The sequence below is a fragment of the Melospiza melodia genome, chromosome 5 (genome assembly GCF_035770615.1).
Source record: "Melospiza melodia melodia isolate bMelMel2 chromosome 5, bMelMel2.pri, whole genome shotgun sequence".
Classification (NCBI taxonomy): domain Eukaryota; kingdom Metazoa; phylum Chordata; class Aves; order Passeriformes; family Passerellidae; genus Melospiza; species Melospiza melodia.
In genome coordinates, this window is record NC_086198.1 from 75,200,666 (window position 1) to 75,222,116 (window position 21,451).

Sequence of the window (21,451 nt, forward strand, 5' to 3'; positions counted from 1 at the left end):
TAAAATTTACCCCTTTAATCACAAGTGTAGTACTGTTGAGATCTAAGATCTAAGGATGTAAACCACTGCTCCTGTATGTTACTCTTCATGCTTGAATGTCTGTATGTCTGTTGTACTCATGCAGAAAATACTTTGGAAATTAAAATGGCTTATTCATTTTATTTGTATTGCCAAGCCAAGGGAGTCTTCAACATAGGTAATTAAAAAAAAAAAAAAAAAAAAACAGAGGAAAACCCTAAATAAATAAAGAAACAAAAAAACAACAACAACTAAACAGTGGGTGTGGGAAGAGGGAATGTGAAGCCTAATAATGACAGAACTGATCTATTCTGAACTAAGATGTGTACCAGGGAAGCTGTAGGACCATCACCACCTCTCTCTCTGGGATCGCTGTGGCCAGGACTATGCACTGCCTTAGAAGTCAGGGAATGGAAAAAAAGGTAAAAGAAAATCAGTAAGTTACAATCTCCAGGGTGTTTATTTTGAAGCTGGATTGCAATACAAGCACAAGTGTTATTTTCAATAAGGTGCCAGAATTGTATGTAAAAAAGCATCATTACAATCAGCACTGCTGGTGTGTTCTCCAACCAATGGCCCCTAAGAGGGGAATTAGAGTAATGTGGTCCCAGCATCTCTGAGAAATGTTAGAAAGATCTCAGTGTTCTAGAGGGTCCTGGGTGCAATCAGGACCCAACAGTGCTGTCGTAGAATTCCCAGCACTGGATGGGCTCAAGGCCGGGCTGGATGGGGTCTGGAGCATCCTGTTCTAGTGGAAGGTGTCCCTGCCCATGGCAGGGGGTGGAACCAGAAGATCTTTGAGTTCCTTTCCAGCCCAAACACTTCTACAAGTCTATGACAGCACTGTTGTGAAGTTCCCTTTAGCAAAAGAAGCAGTATCCTAATTTGCAGTGGTGCTTTGATTTGTAGGGAACTTTTGTGTAAAACAGTGGTGAGAGCGCTGAGGCAGGATGTGTGAGTGTTGCTTCTTCAGTCTGAATAGATTTCCCAATTTTCTGCCTAAATATCCTAAAGGCTTGGATATTTTTTCTGATTGTTAATTTTCTGATAACTGAAAGACCTGGATTTGACCTGATATAGAATCAGATCTTCAAATACCTTTAAACACAACTCACAGATGCCATGGCAAGTAAGACCACATGAATATAAATATCCTTGATAGACACAGAATCAGGCAAAACAGATTCAGCTGACATTTCTGAATGAATAAAGTTCATATGTCTGATTTTCCTCACTCCTCATCTCCATAACAAGAAATCTGGGCACAAGAGCCCATTTTTCTGTTATGTCTGGTCAAGACACAGTGCAGTCAGGCTTCTAGTTCCAGGTGAGATAATCCTCAGTCCACATGTGCAATGCAAATAATAACTGCAATAATAAAAATACAAATAAAAGTGTATGTTTAATAAATGAACCCCTCTATGTAGAATATGATTTTATTTTGAGCTTGTTTTTCTGTGATCCTAAAAGTTTTACTTTTCTATTCCTCAGGTACTTCTATACTCCATACTGAATTATGGAATATGCAAAGAGATAAATTTTGGTTTATTATATATTGAAAGAGAGCATGCAGATAATGGAAATCCTTAGTGAAGTAAAACAATGCAATTTGATATAGTGCCTCAGCTGAACAGAACTTACTGTTTTCTTTCTTATCCCTGTTTTATAGTTTTCACTTCATATCATTTCTTTGTAAAATTACCTCCATTCAGTCTCTGTTGCAGTGTGGACATTCAGAGATGTAGACATAATATATAAATAATACAACCTTTCTTCCCTCTTTCTGTTTCAGATTATAGACCTAGATTTTGGACAAGTGCATAAATTTTGTATTATAGCATGAGAAGCAATTAATCCCATTAATAAGCAATAATTCATATAATTCAGATCATGGGCTGTCACTATGAATTACTTCATTAGTCAGCTTTTTACCCTAGGCTAAAAAGCCAGCTTCATTAATTCTGTAGAAGGCTTATTTTCTTCTCTTGAAAAAACACAGTCGAACCCACTTAAAGGAATACTCTTTTTAACAACAGATACCATCCAAGAAAAAAATTATTCAGCAGCAGGTCTTCAGACATGTTAAACTTATTTAAAAGTTAAAACATTTAGATCACGTTTATGTATGGCATTAATGTCACCAGAAAGATATTTGTTATGAATAATGATTTCCTTCATTGTGAAGGATCCCAGCTATAGTCTGGACCTGATAATGAGCATATCATGCTCACATGGAGTTGAATATACTTATTACAAATCATTTTAATGATGCATTAAGTTTTAATTAGATCTGCATTTCAGATTAAATATACAGTGAGGTGAATATAACTGGAATGAGAAGGGAAACTTGGGCAAGGTTTCCCCACATTCATTTTATCTCTTCTGAGCTGTGACATTAACACACATTTTATTGAACACCTTCCTTGTTATGTTACATCCTGGGAGTTGCAGGGAAAATTATCAGGGAGGAATATGGCTTTAAAGAGCTACCAGGATTATGGTTTTCAATGTTTTCTCTGTGTAGTTCTCCAGGCAAGTGAAGGGAATTCTGCAAATCCTGTAAAATATAACTTGAAGAATTCATTGCCAAAATATTTAACACATGGCCACTCTCTCTTCCCTGTAATTCATAATACTAAAGGAAGAATTTTATTAGCAGTGCAACGTGAAGAAAATAATGTTAACTTTCTTCACTGAATTGAGAGGTGTGTCTGTGAGTGAAATGATGCTCTCCATGAGCAAAGATGGTCGGCTTGTGAGGGTTGTAAGAACTATTATCCTTCAATGAAGAAGCTAATGAATAAAATACCACCTTCAGCTACAAAGTCAGAAAACGTGACTGCCCTTAAACTGTTTTCTTGTAAGACACAAGTGAAACATTGTCCTTTGGTCTCGTTTCTGCATATTCTGGTGTGTGCAAATGAACTATTGAAACCAAATTAAATGATATGTCAATAAGCCAGAATTACTTTTATAATTGAATCATAGTAGAGAACATGGTATAAATATTTTTTTCACTATTTATAAAGAGTTGGATAATGCCCTGCCAGGCATGACACTGAAAATTTTCCATTATATGTCCTTAATACTCAACTCTTTCATTATTCAGTATGTCTGAATATTCTAATGTACTCTGGAAGCAAAAAAAAAAAAAAAAACTACAACAATATCAGAGCCCAGGACAATTATGTCACATTTTTATTAAATTAACTATGGGTTGTAAGTTTACCTTAACAACCACAAACATTTCTAAATAAAACCAAGATTACTCTTTGCTTGATTTTTTCCAGATGAAAGGTTTGTGGATTTTTTTTCAAAGGAAATTATTATTTTCATGCTGCTATATACTAGCAAAGTGGTGAGAAATGCTTCCTTTTACTGAGATGGCAATGGTGTAGCAGCTGTGATACAAACACCACGCTGGATGAGCAGCAAATCTTGCAGTGTAGAATTGTTCCAGTAAACGTTAAGTGATTTGAAAAGACCTGACAGGCGAGAACAGCAAGCCCTGGAGTCATGTAAAATGCAAGAGAAATACCACTTTATGGATGCTTTGTGATGGCTTCAGAAACAGAAACAACAAACTAGCTATTAAAATATAATTTAGAAATAATATTGCTCCCAGTTTGAAAACTACCTATGAGAAATAAATTCTTTTTAATTCAAGAAAAATCTAAAAGTCCTAAGAGATGCTCTTATTTCTTGTAGATAGCTACATTTGGCTGGACTGTATGGAAATAGCATTCAATTATATGCTACATTGGTACCAGTCAGAATAGCTTATAGCTGGGGAGGATCTCTTCCCTCCCTCTCTCCTTGGTGGCATATTTTTCAGTGTATTTTAACAAAACCCTCAGAAACAAACAAGGGAAATTACTCAACATCCACCAGAAAGTGTGAAGAGTGAAGAAAATGAACAGTAAGCCAAATAATCCATTAATTCAGCAATGCCTGCTGGGTGTACAATGCAGAGGGCTCTGCAAAGCCTGGAGCCACAGAGGAGACATTTCTGCTGTAGCCATTTTGTAAGAGCCATTCTAAATCTCGTTCTGAGCTGAGAAGTGAGGAGTAGAGTGTCTAACAGAAACACTAGGGGGATTTAAGGTAGACTAGGTAGAATTTATATCCTTTCCTGGTCTTCAGCCAGGGTACTAAAGTTGTCACTCTGCTAGCAAAGAGTGCCTGGGGATTCTTAATGACCAGACATGGGCACGACCTCTGTTTTGCAAGTAATCCAAAAAACAACACATCCTGCAGAACACTGATCCTCACCACTAAGCAGAAACACTGAGGGAGGAAGGACTGCCACGAGGAAAGCATTGCCAGCTTGCAGCTTAAGGGGGAAAAAAAATTCTTGTGCCTCAACCTTTCTGCATCACTGCCACAAGGTTCAGTGTTGCAAATTGGCAGTGCCATTGACCCCACTTCTGTGAAGCACTTAAGCGTGTGCTTAACTTGGAATTAATAAAGCGGTCAGGAAATGTCATAGCACTTCGCAAGCCTCCCCTTCCTGCCATTTTATTATTCACCTAAGCAGCTACCAATTCATGTTGAGGCTTTTGTTTTAAGGGGATGGAAAGAAAAAAAGTAGGTTTTGTGATTGTGATGTGTATTAATGAAAAATAGCTGAATGCAGTGCTCTCAGTCTGTCAGGTCTGTTTAGTAGAGCTATCCACATATCACCAAGTAGGATATGAATGGATACTGTCCTACCTGTGCTGGTCAGGTAAATGACATTTACCAGAGGTTTAACTCAGCAATTCTGGGCACCTGCAAATCTCTTGGCACCTGCATCTTTGATTGCAGTGTTCCTCTCCAATTTGTTGCACACGTTTCCAGTGTGAGGCTTTTGTTAGAAATGTAGTAGTACCTGGTGTCCTGTGAACAAGGGGTCCAGGAGCCCTTTTTTCCCTGCTACTTGGACACAAGAAATTTGCTGTGTTCACTGTGGAAATCTGCTTGGTGACTGTGTGTCCCTATTGCTTGAAGTCTGCATTCAGTGAGTTTTTCCTCCTAGGACTCAGGGAGCAAACTTCAAAGAGCAAATGAGGCGTATTGTGTATTTGTTTCACAGTACCTAACTCAAAGATCACCTGTCATTTTTATAGTCTGCTCCAGCTCACATTCTTAGGGGGCTGATCACCTAAAAGTTCCTAGTAACTGGATCACAGGAGTACATTTTTATTCTTGTCTAGAAGACATAACATTTTCTGAGTTAGCAAAAATGGGTCTGTAGCTATAGCAGTGGCAAGAAGAGCATTTAACTAAAGGATTTTCCTCTCTTCTTCCTGTAGCAGAGCCTAATCTGTTGCCTGTCAAGGCAGGGGGATCACTGACAGCCGTGATGGATGAACTGGGAAAGAAATATTTATAGATATTCATATTGTTTTTATTTCCATCTCTCCGTTCTTTGCTAACCTTCCTTCATCCATCCCACATAACATGCCTGTCGTCTTTTATACATTAATTCCGAATTCAAATTCTTCCCTCTTCTTTTTTTTTCCTAGAATTTTATGGTCTTTGAAGATGATGACCACATCTGTTCTCTAGTTATCAAATATGTTTCTTATTTTAATGATTTCCTTTGTCTTTCTAAGTATCACCTTCAGCAGATCTAAAGATTGGTTGCACTGATACTTTTCTCATCTCCCATTTACTCAATCCTAGAGAGCATTTTGCCCCTCCTGTTCTCAGGGACTTACACTTCTTTCTGTCAGTTGTCATACAGTTGCAATTTGGGCAAAGTATTATTATGCCTTTAGGCTTATCTATTTCTGCTACCTTTGTCTTTCTGATTAGCTGAAAAGGCAAATGGAGTAAAAGACAGTTCACTCTACTTACTGTGACTACTGTCTGGATTTTGTGTTGGGATTTCATTGCTTTTTTAAGCAACTGAGAAGATGAGCATACTTAGGGACTGTTTTTGTCTTTAATAAAAAATAATGAATACAGAAGAAATTTTGGGAAGTCTCATCACCTCAGGATTTCCTTAGAATAGAGTGGAACACAGTGCATCCAGATTCTGAAATTTCTCCCTAAATCTTTACTACTACATCACTGGGTTCTGTTCTGAATGAAGCAAAGGTGTGAAATCTCCCATTATTTCATTTAAGCTTCTTCTCTTCCCCTTCTCATCCACAGCTACTCTCCTGTGTGATGCCAGGGAAGCCACAAGAGAAGACATTCCTGTTCTGTCTGCACTGAGCTGGCTCCTGCCATGTCAGCCCAGCTCCTGAGAAGGTCCCAGGTCCTGCTCTGTGAGGGACCTACATGCAAAACCATCTAACTAGGGCTGAGCACCTGCTTCCAAGCATTGAAATCCCAAAGCTGCCCCTTTGGATCTCATTTTTCAAATCTATATAACTGGCCTAATCTGAAGTTCTTGTGTGGATAGAAAGGGAACACATCACTCTTGTAAGATGCAGATTACACCTACATCAAGTTGGTGCTTCTTTAGCTTTTAAAATAGAAACCACCAAATTCCCTGTATGATGCAATCACAGAGACCTTGCATTTCCAGGACTTTATATAAACTCATCTTGCTGCCTGTGCTGTTCTGCATACATCTGTCATTTATAAGCAGAAACTAAGAAAATCCCTCAGCTTGTTTCTGAAACTCAAACATAAATGTGTGCACTGCTCAGGGGACAATTGCTTGTCATCTGTTTTTCAAGGGTTCTTTTAACAGAGATTCAGCCAGCCAACACATTGTTCTGCCATGCAGAAGCTGATCTCCAGAAAAAAATATTTATGCATGTAAAAAAATTAGAATAAAGTGTTATATGTCCCTTCATTATTGTTTCATTTTGTATTCTCTGTAATAGCCCATATCATTATAAATTCATGATGTAGTCCTGTGAATGTCATTGTTATTTAGCATTAGTTAAGCCCTGGTTAATAGACCTTCACCATGTTGCTGGGCCACATGTACTATACACAGTCATTGAACAGAGACTTGCTGTGAAAATTTTGCTGCTCTCTCAAAGGCTAACACTCAAAATGCTGTTAGCACTTTTACCGTGTTGGTCAAATTTGACTACTTACAACCACTTTATCCTAAAATTAATGGGATTTATTCTTATTTTTTAAGCTAATAAGGGTATTTGTTGTTTTATATATATATATACATTTTTTAAAATTTTTTTTTTAGTATTGCCCAAGTACCTCCTTCCAATGCTTCACCACATCAAGTAACAAAGTGCCAACCACAAGCCAGAGGGATGGAGTCCTTCTGGGACTGCCAGAGTAAGTGTCAGTTGTGTAATGCCATAGTTATACCAGCTTGTAGGAGCTCTATTTGTCTCCTTTCAACCAGAGTGATCAGTCATTTCCCCATCTTTCTTTTCTACATCACTGGCGCTAAGATATTTTCCAGCAGTTTGTTCCCCGGACTCTCCCAGCTGCCGCTCCCCCCTGGGCAGCAGGGACACAACCAGGAGTGACTGAGGCAAGTTCTCAATATTCCAAGGTTTCTGCCCAAACACTGAAGTTCAGGAACCTCTGCTTCTCTCCACACAGCAGAAAGACATATTTCTTTTCAAAGAAAGCCAAGATGTTTCATCATCAAGAGGTACAAGCAATTATCAAACCCATTGTTCCAGTCCAGCACATTACTTGCCAGGAAAATAGCTCACTTGACATTACTTGTAGACAGTTCTCAGCACAACACAGTGAAAAATTCTTAAGAAAACACATTTGGCATTATTTTAGACTGTTTCTGCTTTGTTCAGGAAATCCCTCATTCTTTTTCTTCATGACTCCATTTAATTTCATTTCTAAGGCAGTGTTTGGTATATGGAAGTTGTTAGCTAACAGAAAAGTAAAATTACAAAAACAAGAGCACATACATGACCTTATTGAAATAACACTATTGTCTAAAATTAGAGCTTTTTTTCCCTGATCATGGTTTCTTCATGACTTCCTTACAATTCAGAGTATGTGTCTTTCTGAAAAATTCCCCAGCCCAGCTCAGCAGAAGCCAAGGGGACTGGATTTTGGGACCAGTGACCTCTGGATCACCATGTTTTTATCACTGCAAATGTTTCCAACTCTCCCAGCTGTGAAAATGCCCTTTAGAGACGTACCTAAGGTATGCCAGGTGCTCTAAATGCTTTTTTTTCCCGCATTTGAAGCCCATATTTGAACTGCTGTACAGTGTTATGCTTTGATGCAGTTGTGAGCAGGGATTTTGATACTTCCTTCACCATTCTCCTAGGCATTCTGTCAGGAATCAGCTCTACTGATAGCTAGAGAAGAAGAAAGATTTGCTTTACCTTGGCAGCAGTGGGGCACAACTCTGTTGAACCCTTCTGAACCTCACTAAAACACATCTTTGGTGTTCTGTCACAGCAGTGACCACCAGCACAGCGGGCAGAGCAGCAAAGGTGCCCAGTGACAGTCAAGACAGCACAGAAAATACTTCCTGGAGAGATATTCGCTTGGATTGTGGAGGTTCTTTTTGCTAGCACATAAAAGGTGTTTCAGAGCTGTGCTTCTGTCACCCATCCTCCCCACAGAGCTCAGTGGGTTCACAGTGCCAAGGTGGAAGAAGCTGGCAGTGTAGAGCACAGGCCAAGAGCAAAAGGGAACATGCAGGAGAAAACTCCACTGTGCTTTACAAGGTAATGGCCATTTTTTTCTGCTTTCTGATATGAAAATATGACCTTTTCTATGTTTAAAATTATTGGCTTATACTGTTCTTACTTCACTTGGCATCATTCTCTTAAATCTCTATTGTGATATATGGATGTTCATACACATTTTAACATTAGTCTACCACTACATTTTCTTTTCAGATTCACACCATCTTAAAAAATATTTGACTTACTAGTGGTCCTTCCTATGCAGCAAGGCTTTATATTGTAAGAAGGAAATATGAGTCTTCTGCTAAGTAGTTCTGGTTTTCCTCCATGCCTTCTAAAAATAGTCAAATTTTCAATTTTTGCAATCTTCGCCTGTGAAGGTTTCAATAGACAGATCTAAAACTCACTGTGTTCTCCTCTGTGCTACTCACAGAATGTGTACATTTTTGTACACATATGTACCTAACCATGTGCCCAGTCATTCCCCCAGAAAGATTCCCCAGTCTAATCTCATCTAACTGCCACAGAAAAGACATTTCTCCCTGTGGCAGAAAAGGGGATTCTTTTGGTTGCTGGAGCCCAGGAGAAGGTCAATTGCTTCAGAGCCTTCGGCCTAAGGAAACATTATTCCTATCTGCACTCAAAAATATTTAATTATATATATATAAATAAAATTTAATAAATAAAATCTTGAATAAGGATATAAATTTTTAATTATTCAACTACTAAACAACACAATAAAAAGTTAATATGATTATAATGTGTTATTTATTAACAATTAATTATTATAATTATGAGGTAAAGCTGATGAGCTGAGGAAGTGGTTTAGTGTAAGTTATTAAGGTAGAGTTTTGATCTTCCACCTATAATGTCCAGTGGGTTTAGAACTGAATATGGACCAAACTGCATTTTCAAAGCTACACAGATATAAATCCACTGGAGAAAACTGATATACTCTCTTGTAGTTACTCTTTGGTTATGTATTTTCTGATAGGTAATGTTATACAGTTTTAGAGAGCTGTCTGGTGGTGGAGATGATTGTTAATTAATTTTATCAGAAGATATGTAGTAGCCCTTATGTTATTCCCTCAGTACAACTATGAAGGGATAAAAAAGTCAAAATCCTAGAATAATTTAATTTTGATTTCCCATTATTTACTTTTTCAGCTCTTCAGTTTGTATTTTTTTATTTACTGCAAGTATTTTTACTAGTTGATTCTGTGAATATACAAAAAGACAACTTCAGACACAGGAGATGGCAGCTTTCTCACATTCAGCGGTGGAAATGTAAAGCCTGAAGGAAAGTCTGAGATAATCCAGTCCAGTCTTTTCCATAACACAAACTATGGCATCCCATCTACTGATCCATGCACTGGACCCAGGAACTCCTCAACAAACCAATGCCTCATTTTAAAAAAAGCATTCAGTTTTGATTAAGATATTTATGCTAGTGAGGACTTCACTGTGAGCCTGATAAAATTGTGCCAGGGATTATCAAGCCTCCATTGAAAAAGCCCAGTTTGTTTTTTTTTTTAATTTCAGGAGTATAAAGCCATTGAGATCCTAGTACAAGAGAGAAGAGTCTGAGTCCATTCAAATGGCATCAGCCTCCTCCTCCTCCTCTCCTTCTCACCACATAAACCTTCACAAACCCTTCCACAGAACTGCCATCATTTCTGTGGCACTTTCCTCTCCTTCCCCTTATTTCCCACTCATTCCACTTTCTGTATCTCCTCTCTGCTCAGCCTTGTCATTAAATTTCAAGCAACCTGTAGATATCCCAAGGACAACTCTCACAACCAGGATTTGTATGTTAATTTTCTGTTATGATTGGTAAGTTAAGAAAGAAGGAGCTTATTCCAAAAAACTACATTTTCATCCCTCACAGAGCTTCCCAAATAAAGAAAAAAGTCTTTTTATAAGGCACTTCTTCTCTTATACAGATTACCTTTTTATTTTGTACTAAAACTGGTAAAGAGCTGCTAAAACTTTTTGATACTTTTTGAAACATACCATTCACCTCTTCAGATCTATTTTCTTCATTGTGCCTTCCTAACTCTTTATTTTAACATTACACTATACCAGGTTATGGATACATTATTTATTTTATATTGAGGACCATTTAGCACCCTTGAATCCTATGAATCATCCTCCAACCCTATGTGTGTAAATAACACAACAATTTCCTTCACCCAAGGATTCACAGGGAGTTGAATTTAAATCAAAAACAGTGTTCAAGTGCCAGAGCTGTGAGTGTGACAACTATTCATATTAACCACAGTTCTAGGTTTCTGAATGTCACAAAATAAAAGCCTCCTTGCAAAAAATTCCAAGAAACTGAATGCCAATCTCAGTTTTCAATCCTCAGTTTCAATCCTTTCATTGAAACCTTTTCCAGAGCACGTTGCCCTTATATTTCTTATTAAGATAGCCTTTAAATCATTATAAATTCTGCTGTTATAATTACTAAAATAACAGCTTTGTGTTATTGCTTTCATCTGTCCACTGTGGACATAAACATGGTATAATCATAGCCACATTTCTTTTTCTTCCTCTAACACTTCATTTTTATTCATGTAAAGAGAGAAATTTGTTCTCAGTGTGAAAGCATACAGCCCTTGGAAGAGAAAGAGAAGAGAAAGAAAACAGTGCAATGTGCATCCAATTCAGACAGAAAAATTATTCCATTATGATCAAGGCTTGATAAAAAAAACCAACAGTTCACATCTTAAGCAATGGTAGTACAACATCATATAAAACTTGTGGGATGTTTCAGCCTAGTCCCAAATTAAAACCTGTATTAATAGTGCAGTTAGCCCTTTAAAATCACAACAGTTTCCACAAACCTCCAAATCCTAGGTAATTAGGGTTTTCAATCATGACAGTGTTCTTATTATAATGGCAGTTTTGGCAAATAGCAGGTACTCATAGCTCACTGAGGAGCTGTATTCCCACTTGAGACCTGCCATCACCAGCCTAATTGCTTCCCAGTGAAAAAATAGCATTTTTGTTCAACTACCATCCTTTGTTATTCTGCAATTGGAACTGAATATTGTGAAATTTAACTTCTCTGCTCTAAGGTGCAAAAGAGCTTTTCATGGCATGTTTATAAAATACTGGCATGTGCAGCTTTCTCTTGTGCTTACAGAGAGAACAGGCATTTATTTATCACAAGAACAAGAGTCTGGGCTTCCTTAAGTTGAAACCCTGTAAAAGTTTAAAAAATACAACACATAAGGGTTGCTGGAACCCTTACAGAGTAGATGAGAGGAATAATGAAAAAGCCACAGGACCTATTATTGCTTCAATTACCAGCCAACAGCTTTTATATCCACAACTGGTTCCATCAGATCTCCTGTGCTTGCAGGCAGCCACGTCCATGTCTTAGAGAAATCAGGAAATCTATTACTCAGCTGTGAGTTTCCATGTATTATTAGTATGTAGCAATCCCAGGTGAGATTGGCAATTTCAGGGCAGAAACATGGAGCAAGTCTGAGAATCCCCATTCTGCACAGAGCAGCAGCAGCCCTGCAAGAGGCCCCTGGTAGCCACACCAAAGTGGAGACACTGGAGATCTGTTCTGCACCCTCAGCCTGGTGAAAAATTCCAAATTTGTCCCAAATTCCAAACATACAATGTGGCATTTGCCTGTCTTTGTGCAGTGACTCCACTGTGGCCACTACAGTGATGCAGACACTGTATTAAGTAAATAAATCCAGTACTCACACTCTTGATGCTGGATGGTGCATAAGCACTCTGTGAAGTCAGGGCAGTTTCTCTATTTTCCCTCATATGTTCTTTTTGTATTCTTCCCAAATCACCTATTTTGAAAGATTTATCCTAGTGTTTTTAATTCTGAGGAGACTCCTCTAAAGTACCTTTGGCTGAATATACAATTATTTTTGGTTTCTAGGCTGACTGAATTTCATTATTTTAGCAGAAAAGAAAGAAATACTTCTATAAGTAAAAATGTCCCAAACTGCCCACACATACTACTATTGTGACAATTTTTTGGTCTGGATGGAGTCTTGAAGTCAGGAGTTAGGACAACTTCATATGAGAATTTCTCAATCTGTCTGGGCAGTGCTTCTTCCAAAGATCTTGCTTGTGCTACAGTAGCCAAGCTTGAGATGAAGAAAGGAAAAATTGCCATGTTCAGGTCTGCACCTTGCTGAAAGAACCACAAGGGCTCCATGAAATCTGGAGATGGAAGAAGCTTCTTTTCCAGAAGCTGTTGCAATGTGAATCTTCGGTGGCACAGATCATGCTGGCTGGGTTTGATCTGCCTGTTAATTTAATTACTTTCCACCTGTACTTTTTGTTATCAGCTGATACAAGCATGCTCTATGGAAAGGAACCTAACACTGGGAATTGTGGTGATTGTAGAGCTAAAAGAAAAGACACAAAGACTCATTTATAGCAGTTGTAAAATTGCTTATTTCATATTTCTGAAGGTCATAAAGATCATAGTTTCTCCTAAATTTAGTTCTTTGAGGCCATAACCAGCCTCTTCTATGGTCTAAGTGGATAGGTATTTAGCATATACTGATTCCCAAATGATCTGTGTTAGAAACAGCATTGCAGACAGATTCAGTCAAAGCCAGGATAATAAACCCCCACTGACTGTGTCTGCCTCATGTTGTGGGGACACCAGGTCACTCCCTCCCCACTGGCAGGGAGATGCTCTTCCTCCATCTTCACCAAGGACAGCTGTATCAGGGCAGCTGATACAAGATGGGGCCTCAGAGTCCTCTGAGGAAGATTTTCCCAGCTCAAGAGAAAACAAGTTCAGCTGAGAAATTTGTGCCCATAGGAAGGATGAGAAGTTGATCCCAGGAGTTGTTTGAGGGGATTCTCTCTGTCTAATGGACTAGCACTGGAGCAAAAGACCCATTCCCGGAGCCAGCTGGGGTCCAGGATCCCTCTGGTTCCAGGCACCTGGAGCAGACACAGCCAGGTGATGTGGCCAGCACTGCACAGCAGCTGCCTGTGTGCCAGTACCAGGCCAAGGATCAGCCTGCCCTACAGAGGCTCTGTGTAGGTCATGGGTGTTCTTCTAGAAGGAACAGACCTCAGGGAAGCCAAGGGACTCTCTGACAGTCCAGCAAAGGTCCATGTGCCAGGGAATGTGGCAGAACTTAAGGATACAAGCAACAATCTTCCCCAGAAGTGGAGAGAAAACTGCATGGAGAACAGGCAAAGAGTGTAGGGACAGGTACCATGGGTACCTCTATCAGGTGACAGAGAGGAAATGGTTCTGGGAAGGGAAACAGAAGCAGTAAGACATCAGCCATGGCTCTTCCTCTCCAGAGTATTTTCTTTTTCACAGTATTCCTTGGGATACCCAAGGAAACGTCTGAGCCCTCTATAGGACAGGAAAGTCTCCCCACCTAAACTTGGATAAGCAATATTTCACTGATCTAATTCACTCTAAAGAATCACTTCTTATTGTACCAATATCAGAAGAATCCATTATCTGCCAACCATCCCATGTGCAAGGATAGGGAGTGCAAAGGCAGTAAGTTTGAGATGGATTCTGCATTGTAATGTCACCTTTACAATGCTCCTCTGCAGCCTGGCCTGATACAGGTTTTTAACTGATATTGCTGGAATGAAACCCGGCCCCTGTGTTTTATGGAGTTGTTCATAAGTTATACCTTGCTCAGCTCATTTGGATGAAATGGCCTAGGACTCCAGCTCTGTAACAGCATCAAACTCTCTGGATTCAATTTAACTTCAAAAAGTAAATAGCCTGTTTTGTTTTGACGTCAAAATAGTTCTGATGCTAGAGCAGTTGATATCCGAGGGACTTGGCCATCAAAGCCCAGTTGCTGTCAACATGCCCATTATTAAAGCCAAGTTTTTAAACTACTTTCCAGAAATATATGACAAACTATCCTCCTTCACATATGCATAATTTTTAACATTCACGTTGCTGGTACAGAGCCAGAGCTGCTGTGTTAGATGTACTCATTAGGATCCCAAATGGCTCTGGTAAAACCAGTGGGAGCTGTTTTGTTCTGCCTGTTGTAGTAACAGAAAGCTGGGATGCAGTGGCTGTGCTGTGCACTGAACATGCTTTTGCCTGGACATACGTCCCAAAGGCTGCCCTGGGGACCAGTGCAAAACAAGAGTACATGACTGTGGGGCTCTAGCAAGCTGTCCTGCGTTCTTCTACACTGAGAATAAATACCTACCCCTCACCCAGCAAACAGTGTTAGTGCCTTAGCTGGAGCCATAAGGGAGGACAGGTAGATGTGGAACCACACTGGCCCCATGCTGATGATAGTGGCACTCTGCACAGATCCAAGAGAGGGCTCAAACTGCTGAAGTCTCACTCCAAAGCGTTGTTCTGTGCTGCCTACTCTCTCCCTTCCATGGAGATGTTTGTCTCACACAGTTTCCTTCAAATCTGTCTCCTTCCAGTGAGGCAGGTTGCTGTCGTGGATATGCTGTCTTTGGTTCAGCTGGTTCTCAAATATCGTTTTCAGGGAAAAGTCTAATAAAAAGGAATTTTCACACCTGAATGTGATGATGTGGAGCATCTCTATTTATTGATTAGATTTTATTAGATCAATTCTAATTTTATTAGATTAGAAATTTTCTGCAACTGATTTTTAAGAATAAAAAGTCTTGCTTTAAAAATGTGATGAAAAGGACAAAACTGATGTACCATATTTTCATTTCTTCTTCATTCTGCCCTCCATGGCTGACAATCCAGTTTTACAAAGATTTTATTATAGTGATATTCCCTAATTTCTTTCCCTCTTTGTCTTATGTAACTGTAAGCAGGAGAAAGTGAGATTTCTTCTTCCTTCTTAGCCATACTTATCTGAGCTCTTGTCTGCAAAAAAAAAAGAGTTAGATGCTCCACAGAGAGATGCAAACAGGAGAGCTGAGTGAGGCTGCCCAAACATCCTGTGCCCCTGAATGCCCCAGGAGTATCTGGGACATGCAATGTGCCAGCAGATGGGATGCAGACCTGCAGGGCCCTGGACTCCATTGGATTGGCAGCTGGAGGGGATGAAAAATACCTGAAGGCACTTCATCAGTAGCAGATGCCTTTGCTTCTGCAACTGAAGGAAGCCCCAGAGCTCTGTGATCAGCCTCTGCATTGTGCTGTTTGCCTCACCTTTCACCATCACTACAGCTGAGCTTATAAAATTTTGGCTTTAGTATAGTTCCAGAAACCTGAATTTGCTCCTGGCCAATGGTTCAGCACATAGCAAAGAGGAAATGTAAATATTTTTAATATCTTGATATATCTTTGCTGTAAAGAGGAAACAGAAAATGACATGGCAGCTATTTTAGTGGGTCATTGCAAAATCCGTATCTCCCCCACGCAGCAATCGTTAATGCAACGGAGCCATACGGTAACGCTCAGTTCAAGAACCCCAGCATGATATCATGTGCTGTGAGATTCACTTTGTCAGGGGGAGGAGACTTGAGAAACCCAATGAGCTGAAAACACAAGCAGGGCAGAGAGAGGGAAACTGAGCTGAGTATCAACAAAACCTTTCTTTGCAAACACCTTTACCTGCCGGAGCACAAAGGTATATGAGAGAATAGGTAGATGAGAGAAAGGAGACATGTGAATTCTCCCAAAGAGCCTGTTTAAGTGGTTTTTGCCTTATCATCAGAGGAATAAGGAAGCAATGGGACTTGGGTCATGATCAAGAGTGTATTTTAAGTGCTTTTCCTCCCTCAGGAATCATTCTGGGAAAGGCAGATGAGAGAGATGAGAAAAACTAGACTGAGCCTCAACAGAGCATTTGTAAGTGCTCCTTTTTCCTTTAGCTTTTAAATTTCATATTTAACTTGCCTCATACAGAGGGAGAAGAGACAGAGGCTGTGGAATTCACAGAAACCACTCATGGAGAGCTCTTTGACATTTCTGCCTTTTCCCTTGTCATTGAAAGAGAGGCAAGGAATTGGTGTGAGACTGAAAGAAAAAGCCCAGACTTGTGAAAGCATTGTATGTGTAGTCCCTGACCAGATTCCAGGCCAAATCCTGACATCATTACCAAAATAAATTGTATTTTTCCACACCAGCTACTCCCTGGAATTTAAATAGGGATGTACTGTGTCCCCAAGAGTAACAAAATCAAGCTACCTGGCAAGTCCACAATATTTATGTGTGTCTGTAGACCCTGCCCACAGTGGTCAGCTTGTCAAAGGGGTAGAAATGCCACATATTGAAAGGCATTTCATGGAGAGAAGAGACACTGGAGAATTTAAATTTGAAGACTCTAGACAATATTTAGACTTCTATTAATGTGGTCTGAGTGGAAACTTGGGTAGGAAATAAGAGTTTTTAAAAGTCCCAGGAAAAAAAAATTAATTTTACTGGAAAAAAATATTATTTTTAAATAGGATGGAATTTTATCCTCAGGGAGGTATGTCACAAATCTCCCATTCCTCTGATGAAATCAAACTTTCATTTGTGATTTTTCTGCAGAGCTCCTTGAGCTACAGCACAGAACAAGAGACACACAGAAGACAAAATAAAAAAAAAATTATGAACTTTATATTCTGAAGCATACTTTCAAACAAGGAGGTCATATTTGTTGGTGCCAAGGATGACATAATATTCATAATGATAACCAGCACAAATTATTCCTTAAATCAAAATGTGCTCTCATTTTCATCTAAGTAGCTGCTCCCTCCTTCCGTTCCAATAAGCCCTCTTTTCCCAGCTATAGCAAATAGACTAATGAAAATGTGATTTTTCCTTAAGTTTCCTTATTTATATCTTTAGATCACCATGGCTAAAACATATCATCACTGTATGAATCCTAATAGATACACCACCAAAATCGTGTGATCATATTTGATTTTGTGACCACTAAATTGATACTTGGACAACTCTGTTTACTTGATGTTACTTAACCAGGTCTTAAAGATAGTTGAAATTTCTTCTCACTGTAATTTGATTTAGAGTCTTTGTTATTTGCATGTGCAGTGTTTTCACTATTCATAAAATTGACTTTACTTTCCAGTGTGAGCAAAAAGTTTTAATTGCTTTCTAAACCTTTTATTTTTTGCAAGAAGGAATCTTTAAAAGGGAAAAAACCTGAAAAGCAGGACCATAGTCCATGCCTTTATGAGGCAGGTAGAGCATGAAAGGTGCACAATCTACCCAAAGTACTCCAAGCATATTAAAGGTAAACAAAATTCAAAAGAAATCACCATTTTAGTTTTTTGGGTGGCTTCAAAATTATGATTTTTTCAGAAGGATTCTTCAATGTGTTTGAGTTGCCCTTTCATTGATGAGTCCTGGGAACCAAAGTGGTGACCTACCCACATGTATCAAAGCAACCTAAATGTTCCTATAAATTCCATCCTTACATACCTGCCATGGAGCACTGCTGAAGTCCCTCAAAGGTGATTTCCAGTCTGGAAGATAGTGATAGAGGCATTCTCTCTAACAAGAGAATTCTACTTGGTGAAGTCAAAACAGACCCTGAGGTTGCATTAACCTCAGCAGAGGTTTATTCGAAGGCAGCAAGAGGAAGAAATTCCATTTTTCAGTATCCTTAGCAAGAAAAAATTCTGGCTTTCATCATAGAGATGAAACATATGAATGATCCTGCATCCCAATGCCTTTCCTGCATAACTGAGAAGGAGTGAATAATCTGAATGTTTAGTTTTTGTCAAAATAAAGCATTTCAATTGAGAGTAAAAGAATTATTTTGTTTACACCAAAAATGTTGACATTTTCAAGTCCTGTTTGTAATCGACATGAAGGCAAATGTCAAAATTGCCCAATGTCCTGTGAAAAGGAACTTCTGCCCCCTTTGTCCTTTGCTTGAAGCAATAAGATATTAAGTGTGAGAGGATGAATTGGTGCTCATGTCCGTTCAGTCCCAGCTATCTACATTCAAGAAAAGTTTCAGTTACTTCCAGTCATGATGACAACTTATGATTGGTTCCAGCTGCAGTGTTGACATCTGTCTGCTGCAAACTGAAGAGACTGTCAGTTCACCCATTAGCAGCAATTCAGCTGGGCTTGAGTTCAGCATGGCAACTTTAAACCAAAACTTGTGTTTCAAAACCGGTCACAAAAGCACATACACTCTATTCTCCTCAAGGTGCCATTACAGTGAAGGACTGTCCTTGATATTTTGGAACAAAGGTTGGTCTTCAGATTTTTCCTGAAGTAAGGCAATTTCAAAGTTTCTTTCCTCTGTTTCTTTTCAAATAGAAAATGTCTGTTCTGAAATCTCATTAGCTTTCAATATTTTTACTCTACTATTAGCTCTTACAGAATTTGAAAGTAGAAAGGAATACAAACTACTTACCTTGGATTCATTTGGATTTTTCTTGACTTTCGCACCTTTTAAAAATAACTTTGGACTTAGGATATTTTTGGCAAGGCTTCTGAGGACCTGTCTGCCAGAAAAGAAAACAAAATTACTGATCTGGTGAGAAGCAGATGGATTATAAAAGGTACCTGGCACGGAATAGATGTGAAAATGAAGAGCAGAGAATGAATCTCTGGTTGCAGTCTTTCAGGAAAGTGTTCCATTGACCATGAGGATTACCAGAAAAAGGTTCTCCATTTCTTACACATGCAGTAAATATTAACAGTTTCAGGAAATCAGGGATGACTTTTGCCTGTGGAAGTGCATGCATGGTTTCATACTACACCACAATGAAGTTTCTGCCCTCTCCTGGTTGGAGAAAAATATTTCCCAGTTCTTCCACGCCTCCTGGTTCTTGTGGCATCTCCAAGGCTGAACTCACAGCACTGCCACCTTCCCTGATCCCTCACATCACCTTCCTGCTGGCTGGCCCTTGAGTTGGGGTGTGAGCAAGTCTGCTACACAACAACACTCAGGAGAAGGGAAGGGAACACAAATGCCCCCAAAAGAGCAAATGGACACCTATGGACCAAGGCACACAGTGCTCCAAATTTGAGCTCATGCTGTCATATCACCTCTGGGAGCACTACGGGCAGAGACCATGAGAGACAGGACCTCTGTGTTCTTTCCTGTGGGGACTCACATTTGGAAAATTGCTGAGATAATAGCCCAGCGAGCAACTTCTTTCCACAGAAAGAAACTCAGCACTGTATTCCTGATAGATGATTTAAGTAAAGCTCATCAACCTACAAAAATGGTAATTCAGCTTTCACTTTGAAGAACTGTATCTGCATATCCCTATTGAAATTCATCATTCTCTTGGATTTTTCTAGAAGGAATCATTTATTGTTCAATAAATTTGTTAGTATAGTAAGCTAAAAATCTGTGAAAACATGCAAGAATGCCTTCCCTTCCTTATTTTCTTGCCAATGCCCTGCTTTGACTCTGTCAACATGCCACTGTTCTTGTGAGAACTTGCATTTTCCGTGCATGCTCAGTTTGTATGGACACAGTTGTGCCACACCCATGCAATGGGGCCACGCACTGTTTACAAATGTTTGCTTCCCAGGAGTGGCTTTCATGGGGACACTGTCATCAGCAGAGGTTTAGCTGCAGATTTCAAACCTGATACTTTTTATAGCCATGCAGCATACAGAAGCCTCCAGTCCTGAGCTCAGAGCTAGGGCTCCTGGAGGGCCAGGACTGAGACTCAAGCCTTAAACGAAGATATTTTGATGGGTGGACACAAGATATTTTAGGACACTCTTCTGAATCTGAGCTGTCTTAGCTCTTTTGCAAAGTAACCTGAAGGTAGTTAATAAAAATTTTCTTCTTGAGCTCTGCTTGGGATCTGAAATTATCTGATCTGATCTGATCTAAAATGTAGCAATCATAAACCAGATCTAGCTTCACTCTTTTTGTGGCTATTGTAACAGATGAGTTCTGCATACAAATAGAACCTCCTACACCATAAAGATATCTACTAGAAATATAATTCTAATATTCTATTTATGGCAGTCAGAATCCTGATTCTGGTCTTATGTGCACTGGTTTTATACCAGTGTGGTTTCATTTACATCAATAGGCTGAGTCACTGGTATTTGAATGTCCTGGGCACACTTCACTGGAACATGGCACAGAGTAGCAGGAATAATTGAAAAGTTCCTCAAGCATTGAATACCAGTTCCAACAGAGTCACACTTTCCCTTTGCAAGGTGACCATGGCTATTTTACAGAGTCAGAGCCAAGGCAAGAAAGAGCAGCACCGAGTGGAGAGAAGATGCTGGAAACATTAAAGGCAGAAGCATGAAGTTGTTGCCAGGCATGAACAGAGCTCCTTTGCTGTACAGGAGAGGCAGGAGAGCAGAGCACTGACATGGACACCTGTGGCATTAAGGATGAACCCACCCTCAGTTCTGGGCTGACCCTCTGGGAATATATCACCCAACTCTGAGGGATTTTTCCTGCCTAAACAAGAGACAGTTCTGGAAATTACTTCAAAACAGAGGGATTTTTGCTTTTCTGTCTTTCCCTCAGTTTTGTCTAACACCAGGAACTGTGCAAGTAAAAACCATTATACTGGCTAGAGACTATGATGGTATAGGAGAGGAAAAGTCTTGCCTGCCTCCTACCAGCCCTACTCCACTGTAACACAATCAATGTCCACAAAGACAGACTCTGAAAGCCAAGAATTACCTTTTACTTCAGGCTTACTTTAGCCATTTTAAGCCCCTGTCAACCTTTTAGAACTGGGCTGGCTTTTTTCTTTTTTTTTTTTTTTTAAACAAAGCCTAGTAATTCATGACTTGGATGTGAGATGGAGTGAAACGATGAGTTGTTCCTGCTTGATGGGTGTCACCAGAGCATCATGCACTGTGCTAATTTCTCAGCTTGTGAATAGACATATTTAGACTGACAGTTGAAAGTGGGCTGCAGATTCCACTTTAAACATGTTTTTCGTGCTGAGTAATAAGGGCTAAACACAAA